This window comes from Lemur catta, chromosome 11 (genome assembly GCF_020740605.2).
Source record: "Lemur catta isolate mLemCat1 chromosome 11, mLemCat1.pri, whole genome shotgun sequence".
NCBI lineage: Eukaryota > Metazoa > Chordata > Mammalia > Primates > Lemuridae > Lemur > Lemur catta.
Window position 1 is genome coordinate 75,784,547 of NC_059138.1, and position 15,808 is coordinate 75,800,354.

The window sequence follows — 15,808 nt, forward strand, 5'->3', positions numbered from 1 at the left end:
CAACAGCTGGCCCGGCTCACGTGACCGCGGGGCCCTCCCCCAGCCTCTGCCCACCCGCGGCCCCCGGGGACCGCCGCACCCGCCGCGTCTGGCTGCCTGGGCCGCAGCGCTGCGCTGCCTGGTGGGGGAGGGCGGATCTCGCCGCAGAAAGCGGCTCTCTCTTTGCTCGTTTTTTTATTTCTTGGTTGCAGCTCTCTCAAAAGGGAGAACCAGGGATTGAAGGAACCAGGCCTAGCTCCTCTGGGCACCTCTTTCCGACTCCGTGGTTTGGTTGCTACGTCTGGAGCCTCCGCGCCTGAGCAAGATTTCCCCGCGGAGAAATGTGTCCCGTGTTTTGTTGACTCATGTCCAAGTCGAATCCCTGGTGTTAAAGATGCGGTCCTGTACCGTGTTGATACGCCAGATCTTATACCGGGTACTTGGACATTGTGGCCCCGAGAGTTTAAGTAACTTGTCCAAAGTCACACAGCAGTAGCAAAGCCAAGATTCTATACCGAAATTAATAAATCTATGTACATGGGTGTGTGTGTGTGTTTTGATGCCAGCATCAAAGTCACTGGTCAGGACACGACACAGACTCTACCTTTTACAAAGAAATAAGAAATCAGTAGCTATTAATATCTCTTCATCTCAAAGGATGTTAAGACAGAGTTCACAGGAAAATAAATGCAATGTCACCAAGGCACATGAAAAGATATTCAAGTTCGCTTACTGCAAATCAAATATAGGAGGTAGCATTTTCTACCTGTCAGATAAGCAAAAATCAAAAAACTCCATGGAGGACAATGGGGCAATATCTCTCAAAATAACAAATTTATGTATTGGTCCTTGACTCAATGATTCCACTTCTGGAATTTGTCCTACAAATATACTGACACCAATGTGAAATGATATGAGGACAAGGTCATCCATTGCTACATTATCTGTGCTAGCAAAGATTGGAAGCAAATGTCTATGGCTAGAGGACTGTTCAAATAAATTATAGGATATCAATACCATAGAATGCTATCTAGCTTATTAAAAAAATAGGATGATCTCTATGTACTGATATGAAAAGATTTCCAACCTATACTAAGTAAAGGATTTAAAAAAAAAGCAAGGTGCAGAATATTGTGTGTGTGTTATCATTTGTGGGAAGAAAAATATATGTGTTGGTACTTACATTTGTAAATGCATAGAATATCTTTGGAAGGATACGGAAGAAACTGTAATTGTAGATGCCACTGGGGAACAGAACTGGGTAACTGGATGCTGGGGAGAGAAGGAGACTTTTTTCCATGTTTCTTTTGAATGTTTTGCCTGTGCTTACGGTTTGCTACATAAGTGAATCGATAGTGGAAGAGAGACTGAGGGAATTAGGGCAGATACTGTAGAATAAAGCACTAGTTCATAGACTCTTGGGGAATGAAGATACCTTATTGTTCATTTAGTCCAGCCACGGAAACTATAGCCAAATGAGTTTAAATAATCAATAGTAAAAATTTCTAAAGCACATGTTACTGGGCTCTACACCAGATCTATTGAAGTGAGAGCTTCTGGGTCTAGAGCCAGGGAACCTACCTTTTTGTCAAGCTCTAAAAAGGGGTGGGGAACCTGGGGCCTCAAGGCCACATGTGGCCTTCCAGATCCCCAACTGAGGCCCCTCAGCTGAATCCAAACTTCAAAGAACAAATCCCTTTATTGAAAGAATTTGTTCTTCAAAATTTGGATTTAGTCCAAAGGCCACACCCAAGATCCAGAAGGCAACATGTGGCCCCAAGGCTGCAGGTTCCCCATCCCTTTAAGGGCAAACCACTGCTAGGAAAGCAAATGCAAGTCTATGCCTTCCTATAGGAGGTATGTGTCACTTCTCATGTGTAGGACAGCACTTGCACCCTTTGGTGGCAGCCATGACCTCAGAACACAGATATGGGAGACTGCCAACCTATATGCCTAGCCAGAAATCTCTGAATCTTATTGGTGTGTCCCTACATAGCCATAGGGCCTATGAGGCCAGGAGCCCAGGAGCACACAGAGATTAAACTTTCTCCAGGGACTGCATAGAGAAGCTTATTATATGGCATTATGAACATTTATTAAGCAGCAAGAATACATTTTGTCCTCGCTTTGTATATGAGAGACAGACCCTGCTGCTATTTAAGTCCCACAAATAGAGATAAGGGAACAGAACAGTCCAACAAATATGGAGAACAAGAACAAATATCTATAAAGGCTTTAATCATTGGCCTCTATTAATCATATGAGATTTAGCAGCAAGTTGTTATACAGTCATTTATATTCAATCTAGCCATGTTCAGAGACTTTACAGCTAATAAATAAAAGTATACCAGATTTCCTTTTCTTCCACAGAAGTAGGCAAAGACTTCGCTTTTTCCAGGACAAAAAAAAAAAAGGCCAGGACAGGGGTAGGATGGTAGTTTCAGCTTTTATACATTGTCATGTAGAGAGAACTCATGAAATCTGCCTCTAGCTTCTCTAAGGAAAAAGTATGGAAACATTTCTGGCTTTATTTACAAATACAAATATGAAAATAAGTTTACTGATTAAACCATAAAGTATTCAATCCTGGCAGGTCTGAAAAATGTCAGAACTGTATTTCTTCATGTATCTTTGCACAGCCCCCTCTCCTGATTTGGATTTCTATTAAGTACTTTCATAGATTTCTAGTTTATTCTTAACTGAGTAATCAATTGGCCTGGACTGGAAAAATGAAAGAAGATGACCTAAGACTAACAGAAAGTGGCTTTTGCCAGTGGAGGGCCAATTTGGGTTGGGTCCCCATCATAGGCTGGGTTTTCTAGAAACAGACAGTGAACTGGTGTTTTGAATATAAGGGCTTCATAGGGATCAACACATGTGAAAGGAAGGGAGTGGACACAGCATTGAGCAGAGGCAGTTGAACTGCAATTCAGGTACAACGTCGTCAGCCAACTTGGTGGAGAGCTCTGGAACCAGTATCACCCATCAGAATATCCTGCATAGAAACAAAATGGCCAGGTCTTTATACCCCCTCCTTGCTCAGTGAATAGAAGTGGGCTGCCCTGGGAAGAGCATAACCTCTACATAGGTTTGCACCTGATGCAGAAGGAGCTGATAGCTAGAGGCTGTCTGCCAGGCACATCTAGAGGGTACATTCAATGATTAATATCAGTGTTTTCAGTTTGGGACAATTATAAATAAAGCTGGTGCTGGTATTCATCTATAAGTTTTTACATGAATATAATTTTTCATTTCTCTTGGATAAATACCTAAGGGTGGAGTTGGTGTGTATACCGCAAGTATATATTTAAATTTATATGAAGCTACCAACTTTATTCTGAAGTTACCATTTTACATTCCGTCAGCAATATATGAGAGTTTCAGTTGTTCTACATCCTTGCTAACACATGCTATTGTCAGTCTTTTTAATTTGATCCATTCTAATGAATGTGTATTGGCATCTCATGGTGAGTTTTAGACACAGAGTCCTGCTCTGTAGCCCAGGCTGGAGTGCAGCGATGTGATCATAGCTCATTGTAACTTCAAACTCCTGGGCTCAAGAGATCCTCCTGTCTCAGCCTCCCGAGTAAGTGGGACTATAGGCACATGCCACCACACCTGGATAATTTTTTGTTTGTTTGTTTGTAGAGAAAGGGTCTCTATATGTTGCCAAGGCTAGTCTCAAACTCCTGGCCTCAAGTGATCCTCCAGTCTCAGCCTCCCAAAGTGCCAAGGTTATAGGCATGAGCCATGGGGCCCAGCCTTGTGGTGGTTTTAATTTGTATTTCTTTGCTGATTAATGACAGTGAACATCTTTTCCTGTACTTATTAGCCACTCACATATCTTCGTTTGGAAAGTGTCCAAATCTTTCGCTCATTTTGTAGTTAAAATTTGTTATTTTTAACTTGTATTCTTATTATTAGATTGTAATAATTCCTTATATCCAGACACAAGTTCTTTATCATATTTATGTATCGCAAATGCATTCTTTCAGTGTGTTTTGCATTTTCATTTTATTAGTGGTGTCTTTTGAAGAGAAGATTTAATTTTGATAATGTCCAATTTATCAACTTTTTTTCTTTTATGGCTAATGCTTTTTATGTCCTAAGAAATCTTTGTCTACCCCAAGGTTGCAAAGATTTTCTCTTGTGTTTACATCCAGAGATTTATAGTTGTAGCTTTTATGTTTGGGACTATGATCCATTCCAATTTAATTTTTATGTAAGGGGAGGTGAGGTTCAAGGTTTATTTTTTATATGAATTTTCCTTTGTTCCAACACCATTTGTTATCCCCACTGAGTTACCTTGCTGTTGTCAAAAATCAATTGACCATATAAATGTAGGTCTATTCCCCAACTCTCTCTTCTGTTCTATTAGTCTATATATTTAATTTTATGCCAATACTATACTCTTTTGATTGCTGTAGCTTTATAGTAAATCTTGAAACTAGGCAGCTTAAGTCTTCCAATTTTGTTCCTCCTTTTCAAAGCTGTTTTGGCTATTCTAGCTACTTTGCATTTCCTTATAAATTTTAGAATCAGCTTGCCAATTTCTATAAAAATTCCTGCTTGGGATTACATTGAATCTATAGACCAATCTGAGGGAACTTTACATCTTAATAATATTGAGTTTTCTAATCTATGAACATTATATATTTCTCTGTTTATTTAGGTTGTCTCTAAATTTTCTCAGCAAGTTTTCATAGTTTTCAGCATATAGGTTTTGAGCATATTTTGTTTAATAAGTATTTCATGGTTTTGAATGCTATTATAACTGATAATTTTTAATTTTATTTTTCAATTACTCATTGCTACTATATAAAAATACAACAATTTTCACATATTGGCCTTGTATCCTATAACTTTGCTAAATGCACTTATTACTTCTATTAATTTTTTCATCATTGATTAGAATTTTCTCTTAATAATGTTGACTACAAATACATTTTTAGTGCTTCTTTTTCAATCTATATGCCTTTTAATTCTTTTTCATATCTTAATGAATTTGCTAGGACCTTCTTAACAAAGCTAAAGAGGAGTGGTGGGAACAAATAAGTTCGATCATCCACCACTAAGTATATTATTTGGAGAGTTTTTTTATAGATACCATTTATAAATATGAGGAAGTTCCCTTCTTTTCTACTTTGCTGAGAGCTTTGTTTGTTTGGGTTTTTTTAATGATGAATGGGTGTTGAATTTTGTTAACTACTTTTTCTGCATTTATTGAAATGATCAAATGCTTTTTATCCTTTATTCTTTCAATATGGTAAAATACATTAATTGATTTTGTTATGATGCATTATCTTTTTTATACATTTCTAGGTTCAACGTGCTAATGTAAAGGATTTTTATGACTATTTTTATGAGAGATGTTAGTATATAGATTGATATGTAATATTCTTTTCTGGCTTAGGTATGTGGGTGATATCTCATAACATGAGTTGGTTAAGTGTGCCCTTCTATTTTCTAAGTATTTGTAGGATTGGAAATTTTTTTCCTTAAATATTTAATACAATTCACCAATGACTTCATCCATCTGAGATGCAGTTTTGTTGAAAAATTTTAAATTGTGAATGAAATTTCTTTAATTGACATATGGTTATTTAGAGTTTTTATTTATCCTTAAGTCAATTTTGATAAATTATGCTTTTCAAGGAAATTGTCCATTTCATATAAGTGGGTGAATTCATTGGATAAGTAATTTACAGTATTCCTTTACAATCCCTTTATTAACCATACCAGCATCTCCTCTTCTGCATTTCTCTGGGTAATTTGTGCCTTTCTCCTTTAGGGATTAGTCTGGTAGAGATTTATCAATTCCTTTGACCTTTTTGAAGAACAAACTTTCAGTTTTATTGATTTTCTCTATTGTTTACCCTTTCTTCTGCTTACCTTGGGTTTAATTTGCTCTTCTTTTTCTAGCTTAAGAGAAGAACTTAAATCATTGAATTTAGATTCTTTTTCTTTTCAATGTAGGTTTCTATATAAAGGTCTATACCTTTATATAAGTACATAAAGGTCTATACCTTTATACAAGTACATAAAGGTCTATATTTTTCTCTACACACTGCGTAAGCATCATCCCCCAAATTTGATATGTTATGTATTAGTTTCTTTTGGTTGCTGTAACAAATTGCCACAAATTTGATGGCCTAAAACAGTAGAAGCTTATTTTCTCACAGTTCTGGAGGCCAGAAGTCTGAAATTAGTATTACTCAGATGCACTCAAGGTTGGCAGGCCCTTGCACCATCCAAAGGCTCTAGGGGAGAATCTGTTTCGTGCCTGTCAGCTTCTTTTGGCTGCCAGCATTCCTTGGCTTGTGGCCACATCACTCCAATCTTCTAGGGCAGCATCTTCCAATCTCTCTGTCTTTACATAGTTTTCTCCTCTCTGTGATCAAATCTCCCTGTGCCTCCCTCATAAGGATACATGTGATTTAATTTAGGGCCCACCCTGACAATCCTCCCACCAAAAGATTCTTAACTTAATCACATCCATAAAGTCCTTTTTATTGCCATGTAAGGTAACATTCACAGGTTTCAGGGATGAGGACATAAGTATCTTTCAGAGAGCCATTTTCATTCATTTCATTTTATTTCATTTTCATACTTCCTTAAAGTTCTCATATTTCTTTTCCTCATGAGTATTTATTTTTCTTTTATGGCCCAGCTATGGACCATTGTGGTGAATGTTGCATGGGTACTTGAAAAATGTGTATTTTGCTATTATTGAGTATGGTGTTTTAGATCAAGTTGGTTGATAGTGTTGTTCCAGTCGCCTAGGTTCTTATTGATTTCTTTCCTATTTGTTCTATCAACTACTGAGAAAGGATTGTTAAAATCTTGAACTATATTTGTAGATCTTTCTATTTGTTTCAGCTCTATCAGTTTTTGCTTCTTATAGTTTGAAACTCTGTTATGAGGTACATACATATCTAGGATTATTATGAATTATTTTTAAATGTCTCTTTTTTATCTTTGGTAATATTTATTGTTCTGAAGTCTATTTAGTCTAACACTAATATAGTCACCTCACTGATTAGTGGTTGAATGGTACATTCTTTCATTCTTCAAGTTTTAACCTGTATCTGTCTTTATATTATAGTGGGTTTTTGTAGACAAAATAAAATTAGATCTTGCTTTTCATTCAATTTGACATTCTTTACTTTTCAATTGAAGTGTTTAGATCAATGATCCTCAAATGGGGGAAGTTTTGCTCCCAGGGGGCATTTGGCAATGTCTGGAGACATTTTTTGGTTGTCACAATGGCAGAGGTGGGAGAGATCTCTATTGACTTCCAGTTCATGGAGGCCAGGGATGCTGTTAAACATCCTACAATGCAAAGGATAGCCCCCTTCACCCAATAATTATTTGGCCCCTACATGTCAATAGCACTGAGGTTAAAAAAACCCTGATTTAGATTGTTTACATTTAATGTAATTATCAATATGGTGGGTTTTAAATATAACATCTTGCTACTTCTATTTTCCCCATCTGGTCTTTGTTTCTTTTTCTTTTTTTCTCACTTTACTTCCTTCTTTTTAAAAGTAGGTATGTTTTTAATATTCCATTTTATATCTACTATTAGTTTATTGGCTGTACCTCTTGTTTTATTTATTATTGATTATTCTAAGATTTACAGTATGCATCTTAAACTTATCACCGTCTACTTTTAAATAATATAATTCCAGATATAAAGCAAACACTTTCAACAGTATACTTTTATTTTCCCCTTCCCATCTTTACTGCTATTGCTGTCATTTGTTGTAGGTGCAGGTTTAATAATAATGAACTCTTTCAGTTTTAGTCTGAAAAAGCCATTACTTTCATTTTTGAAGTTTTTTAACTGATATTTAATAGTTGTACATATTTATGGGGTACAGAGTGATAGTTGATGCATATATACAATGTGCATCATTATACAACGTATAATGATCAAATCAGAGTAATTAGCACATCTGTCATTTCAAATATTTTCTATTTTTTCATGTTGGGAATATTAAAAATCCTCTCTTCTAGCTGTTTGAAAATATATGATAAATTATTGTTAACTATAGTTACCCTCCAATGCTATAGAACACTAGAACTTATTCCTTCTATCTGGCTGTAATTTTGTGTCCTTTAACCAACCCTTTCCTGCCCTTCCCCTACACTTATCAGCCTCTAATAACCACTATTCTACTCTATACTTTTACGAGATCAAATTTTTTAGCTTCTGCATGTAAGTGAGAACATGCAATATTTCTCTTTCTGTGCCTGGCTTATTTCACTGAACATAATGTCCTCCAGGCTCATTTCTGTTGTTTCAAATAACAGGAATTCATTCTTTTTTGTGGCTGAATAGTATTCCTTTGTGTGTCTCTGCCACATTTTCTTTATCCATTCATCTGTTGATGAACACTTAAGTTGATTCAATATCTTGACTGCTGTGAATAGTGCTGCAGTAAACATTGGGGGTTTAGATATCTCTTCAGTATACTAATTTTATTTCCTTTGGATATATATCCAGGGTGGGAGTGGTGGATCATATAACAGTTCTTTTTTTTTTAGTTTTTTGAGGAACCTCCATACTGTTCTCCATAATGACTGTACTAATTTACATTCCTACAAACAGTGTACAAGAGTTCCCTTTTCTCCGCATTTTTGCCAGCATTTATTTTATGTCTTTTTGATAACAGCCATTCTAACTGAGGCGAGATGCTATCTCATGGTTTTGATTTGCATTTCCCTTATGATTAGTGACACTGAGCATTTTTGCATATACTTGGCCATTTGTATGTCTTCTTTTGAGAAATGTCTATTCAGATCGTTTGCTCGTTTCAAAATTAGGTTTTTTTGTTTTTGTTTTTGTTTTTTTTTTTTGGCTGTTGAGATGTTTCAGTTCCTTGTATATTCTGGGTACTAATCCCTTGTCAGATGAATAGTTTGCAAATATTTTCTCCCATTCTGCAGGTTCTCTCCATTCTGTTGATTCATTTTTTTTTTTTTTTTTAAGAGATGAGGTCTCGCTTTGTCACCCAGGCTGGAATGCAGTGGTGTGATCATAGCTCAGGTGATCCTCCTGCCTCAGCTTCCAGAGTAGCTAGGACTACAGGCGTATGTCACAAAATCTGGCTCACTTTCATTTTTGAAAGATGATTTTGCGGAGTATGTAATTTTTGGTTGAGAGCTTTTTTTTCTTTCAGCATTTTAAAGGTACCATTCCATTTTCATAAGATATTGCCATAAGGCTTACATAATTTCTCAAGAAAAGTTTGTGTTTGATTATCTTTCTTCCCCTATATATATTTTATTTCCCTATGGCTGCTTTTAAAGATTTTTCTCTTTATTTTAGGTTGTAAGCAATATGATTATGGTGTATCTTGGTATGTTTTTTCTGTGTTTATGCCACTTAGGGTTCATTGAGATTCTTGGATCTGTAGGTTTATAATTTTCATCAAAATTTTGGCCATTATTTCTTCAAATATTTTATCCATTGCACCCTCCCACTCCCAAATTCAGGAACTCTGATTACACATATGTTAGACGACTTGGTACAGTACCATAGGTCACTGCGGTTCTTTTCTTCTCAGTTTCTTTTTCCCTGTGCTTTATTTTGAATAATTTCTGTTGTCATTGTTCAAATTTTGTTATGTTTTCTTCTGCAGTCTCTAATCTGCTATTAATGTTATCAGTGAAATTTTTATAGCAGCATTATATTTTTTATCTCTTTAAGCTCTGTTTGGTTCTTTTTATAACACCCATTCCTTTCATATGTATTTTCCTTTAAATTCCTGATCATATTCATAATATTTAATAGCTGTTTTAACATCTTTGTATGTTAGTTACATAATTTTTGTAAATTTTTAGTTTGTTATTATGGATTGATTTATTTCCTTTTCTTTGCCTGTGTTATAATTTGGATGCCAGACTTTGTGAATTTTACGTTATTGAATGATGAATTTTTTTTTTCTTCTGGTATTCCTTTAAAGAGTGTTGGATTTTGTTCTAGCAGTTAATTAATTACTTAAGAATTATCTTGATCCATTTGAGGCTTGTTTATAAACTGTTTAGGACAGCTCTAGGGTAGCTTTAACTCTGTGGCTAAATTTAGCCCTATTACTAAGGTGTGACCCACATGGCGTCTCTAATGAATGTTCCATGTAATCAATAAGGTGATTCTGGCTGGGAGAAACTTGAACAATTCCCAGTTTTATATGAGCCCTGGAAATTGTTTGGTTTATATCTCCCCGATAATTATTCTTTCCTCAGAAATTTTTCTTTGCATAGCCTGTGGCGTTTCACCATATGCATGCACAGGTATTTAGTCAATGACTCAAGGGAACCCTTATGCAAACGTTTGAAGTTCTTTCTCTATTGAGTTTTCTCCTCTCCAGTGCTCTGCCTCATAAATTCTAGCTTCCTTGACCTCTGTGAACTTTTATCTCTGTTTCTTCAACTTGCTAAGACAGCAGGGCTCTGTTTTGTTTCCCTTTTTTTTTTTTTTTTTGCCTCCAAGTAAAAAGCTGGGGCAATTGTCTCCTTTCAACTGTCTCCTTTCTCTTGAGAATCAGAACCCTGCTCTGCCTGTTGTCTGTCTGACAACAGCTGTTTCATGCATTTAGCCCAGGTTTCTAGTTGTTCACAATAGGATAGAAAGTCCCATAGCAGTTTTTCCTTCATGGGCAGATGTGAAAGTCTAGGAACGCTAATCTTAATGGCCCTAAGGAACCAAATGTCCTGATACAGACTCAGCTGGACCCATTATATTAAGAACTACAAATCCACAGTCTACTTATAGAACTTCTTCAACATACTAATTTAATAAGAAACATTTATCCGACACCTATACCAGTAATTGCACTATTACTACAAGGAAGAAAAAGGCACATAATGGCTCCTCCTCTCAAGGAGGCAGAGGCAAGCAAGGAAATTAAATATAGAGGTAATCTAATTACATATTTATTATATGTTATTGTCAGGGTAACATAAGGGTTATGCATAGATAAATACATTGATCTGGCATATTGGAAAATGTAAACAACTTTAAAAGATGGTCATAAATGAGGGTTACCCAAACATAGACCATTAAAGAAATTATTGATGACAATTTTACCTTTGCTTCTAACCAGTGTTATTGATTGTCTAAAGAACCCTATGCATTGATTTTGAGGAGCTTGAAGCACTCATGTGTAATTGAGAAATATCTTTAGCACATTTCATATAGAGGTATTTTCCACTTAGTGCTTCTTTTAGTGTATAATAGGAAGAGGAGGAATATAATATAATAGTAAGATCTATCACTGAGCAAACCTCATGGGGATGAAATACAGACAATGTATGTGACTGAGACACTTAGGTATGGGTAAGAAAGCCTGGCTAATTGCCTTGTGTGTAATCTTACGAGAAGCAAAGAAAAGAGCTGACAGAAAAGCCATAGAATGACAAGAAAGAAAAGCACTAATCAAGATTAGTCAGCCACCTGCCTTAATCCTATGACAATTGCGTTTAGGGGGTTAGTCTTCTGAATTTGGTTACCATAGTAATAGACATTTAGAATGCCTTTAAATCAGTTTACAGAATCACTGCTCAGACTGAATATAGGCAACACAAAGAGATTATAAATTGTTAAGATCTATTTTAAAATTTTTAGAAAATAAATGATCCTTTAGATATATAATTTAGACAACCATTAATTGTATTTTGGCAAAAGGAAGTTGTAAAATCCTACTTGTTATTATTGGGTGATGGATTTATAAATTCAATTATTCAAATATGTCATTTCAATTAATGGCTCCTGATTAATTTTAAATAAGAGTTCATGGATGTTTTAGGCCTAGTTTTACTGTTGTTATTGTTGTTTGTGCTGTGGGTTGTTTTTGAGACAGGGTCTTGCTCTGTTGCCCAGGCTAGAGTGCAGTGGCTTTATCATAGCTCACTGCAACCTCAAACTCCTGGGTCCAAGTGATCCTCCTGCCTCAGCCTCCCGAGTAGCTGGGACTATAGGCACACACCACCATGGTCAGCTTATTTTTCTATTTTTAGTGGAGATGAGGTCTCGTTCTCACTCAGGCTGGTCTCGAACTCCTGGCCTCAAGGGATCCTCCCACTTCGGCCTCCGAAAGTGTTAGGATTACAGGTATGAGCCACTGTACCCAGCCTTTAGACCTAGCTTTAAAACCAAATTATTATATATGCTTCACACTCATTGCTGCACATCTAGGAGTCATGTGTGGGTTGAGCCATTTATACAGATAACTTAAAGAGGAATTGCTGAGACTTGGTCTTGTGACCATTCAAGCGCAGACTAGTGGATTTATGATCAGAGTTGGGAGTTTCAATCTAATCCTTGATGATTTCTTCCCCTAATCCACATATGTGGAAAAGGTCCACTTTATGTCATTTACAGTTTGAAAACTGGGCTTGTTTTTAATATTTTAGTGACATCTGAAACCACTTTTTAATAAATGAAGGCTTATCCAGAATTGTAAAAGTTGAACCTCTTACATCTGCAATTTTAACATGACTTAAGATAATATATAACCAATAAAAATAAAGTAACAAAAGTTACTATTAGTTATTTTCCAATTCTTCAGAGAACTAAACAACATCTGTCTAAATTGCTATAGGAATTTTGATTTCATTTAAAGGAAGACTTATTTCATGCTATGAGTAATTAAACAATGATTCCCTGTATGAAATTTCTCTGACTCTAGGGAAAGAATATTTTGTTTTAGGTACTCTCCTATTTTCCATGAACCACAAAAAAATCTGATATTATTTTAATTCATGTCAGATGAATTATTTGACTTTCAGAGAATTGGGAATAATCTAAACATATGGAAATAGTTTAGTTTTTAAATTCCTGGTTACTCTTTACTTTCCTTTTCATTGACTTTCTACGTCTAATCATAAACCTAGCCCTGGGTTTTTGCTATTCTTCTTAGTAATATATCCCTTGTACCATTGGTTCTAGCTCTTACATGTGCAGAGGGTTTGACTTTTTGCATATATAAGCTACAATCTGTGTCTGGTTCACCTTTGAATTTCAAAGAGTACCTATCATATTAACATAAAAATCAAAAGTGGAAATTATTGTACCCTCAAATGAATTTATCAGATAATCTATTTAGCTCTACCCTGAATACAAAGAAAGGATTGAGCTTTAAGAATTATTAGAAAATGTACAGAATAGGCAAATCCATAGAGAAAGTAGACTGGTGGTTGCTTAGGGCTGGGGGAATTAGTGAAAGTGGGAAGTAACTCTTAATGGGTACCAAGGTTTCTTTTTGAGGTGATTCTAAAATTAATTCTGGTGTTGATGGCTGCACAACTCTGTGAATGTACTAAAATTTATTGAACTGTAAAAAAGATCATTGTACTACATATTAACTTTATAAAAAATAAAATTACTTTACTCCCCCAAAAAAGAAATATTAGAAAATCATTGAACATTGGCCCCAGCTGAGAGGAAGCAGGTAGGAGGTAAAGAGTTAATGGTTTTGAAGATATTATTGCCATAGTAATAAAGTGTTAGAAAAAAAATCCAAGGAGTAGAGTTGATTTATTTCTCAGTGTTAACGTAAGAATCAATTAACTTTCACAGGCTGCTTAACTTTCTTTAAAGGTTATGATACAAAACAGAAAACCTTAACTATTATCATATATAGCAAGAAAAGTACATGGTATTTTGTGAAACAGTATATACCTTGTAAAATTTAGCCAAAATAATCCAAGGAAAAACTTAAGTAAATATTCTCAAGGACCCACTAATATGAAGACAGCAAGAAAAATCAATTATGGTCTGGGGAAATTTGGCAATTCCAAATGGGAATTTCATTACAGATCTTTTTTAAGTTCTTCCCTATTTTCCTGCAAATAAAATGCTGTGTCTTATTTAAGGGCAAATCTCCTTGTATTTGTACTACTACTCCTCTTGGTTGCTCTATATAAGTTTAATTACTCATTTCATTAAATTTAACTACTAAAGAACTACTTCAAAATATGGAATGAATGTCTTAAACAGAATGTATTTTGCACAAAAATAGCTGTACAAATTCCAGGAGATATGATCAAAAAGGAAGAGAACCACAAATATGTGGCTGAATGTTATAGTGTCCTATCTCCTAACTAAAGATAAAAATTAGATTCAGTTATATTAACATAAAATACACTCTGGCAGAATAAGCCCAACAAATGAATAAGAAAACACTATAAGAAATTGGAACTAAATCCCAAAGTGTCTCCCTATCCTTATTTCATTCTTTATAATAATGAAAACTGCTCCTCACTACTTTAATTTACTTTGTGTGTGGAATTGTTTTTACTGCAGCTATTTATTAGAGAGGAAATTATCCAAATCCTACTGCAGTGCGGAATTTTAAATTAATGAAATGACTTGTAAATTCCCAGAAATCCCCCAGTGGGATATAATTTAGCTGTTACTAGAGACCCAGGGGACACCATTCACTTTACTCTGGGTTTTTAGAGTAAAACCTCAGCAAATATCTCATGTCATTTGTTTTTAGACCATCATAAAACAAAATTGATGTTAGTCTAGCTCACAGACACTTAGATTGGCTTTATAGATTACAGGCTGACTCATATTGAAGTCATCTATGTTATAGCAGAGGCTTTACTAGCAGTACAGGAACACAAAGAACTGGTAAACAAAAGAATCTATTAATACAGTGTGCCCCATGTTACAGATCTCCCAGACTCTTCCTACTGCCTTTATCCATTTCCTTAACAACAATCTAAATTCATCAAGATGAACCATTTAATCTCTTTGGTGAATTTCAAGTTCAGGGGGAAAAAAGATTACTGTTCGTTTTAAATAAAGATCTACTAAGATATCTTACTTAAATTATCAGTGAAACATAGAAATGTGGGCAATTACAGAATGACAGACTCCAAATGAACAAAAGGAAATTTAACTGCATCGTAAAGACAAGTTTTCAGAGAGGAAGGAATCGTGTAGTAAAGAGAGCATTTCAATTACTATCTTTGGTGGAAAACTATGGGCTGGGCACAGTGTAATCCTACCACTGCGGGAGGCTGAGGCAGGAGGATCGCTTGAGCTCAGGAGTTCAAGACCAGCCTGAGCAAAAGCAAGACCCTGTCACTACTAAAAATAGAAAACTTAGCCAGCATGGTGTGTGCCTGTAGTCCCAGCTACTCAGGAGTCTGAGGCAGGAGGATTGTTTGAGCCCAGGAGTTTGAGGTTGCAGTGAGCTATGATGACGCCACTGCACTCTACCCAGGGTGACAGAGTGAGACTCTGTCTCAAAACAAAAGCCTATATATGTGTGGTATACACAGTATATACTATACACAACACAGATTATACATGCACACACACACACACGCACACATATATCGAGAATGGTGTTTTCTCCTAAATATGACATTTTTCCACAAGGGTGGGTTGCAGATAATTCTGAAAAAATAACATAAGAGTAATTTTGGGAAAGTCCAGGGCTCTTTTCCCTCTTCTGGTGGGGAAGATACTCACAAAAACATACTGACCATCTAATTTTTGCTGTAACAATTCAGATCATAAGAATTTCTAACCCTGGGGAAGATGGTATTTCCACACAACTTACACTTTTGGCTGTTTATTCATTTTTAGGCACAATTAGTTGCCCCAATGCACAATGCTTTCTGGAATGCAAGAAAAGATGTTCATAGAAGAGAAAAAATAGGAGACTGTATATTCAAAGGCAGAGAATCAGTGAAGCTCTCTCTCAAGGTTTTTGGATTACCTGCATCAAGATCACCTAGAAAGTGGACTAGTGACAGATTCATGGGCCCAATCCAAGAATTAGTGATAATCCCTAGGGAAAGTGTT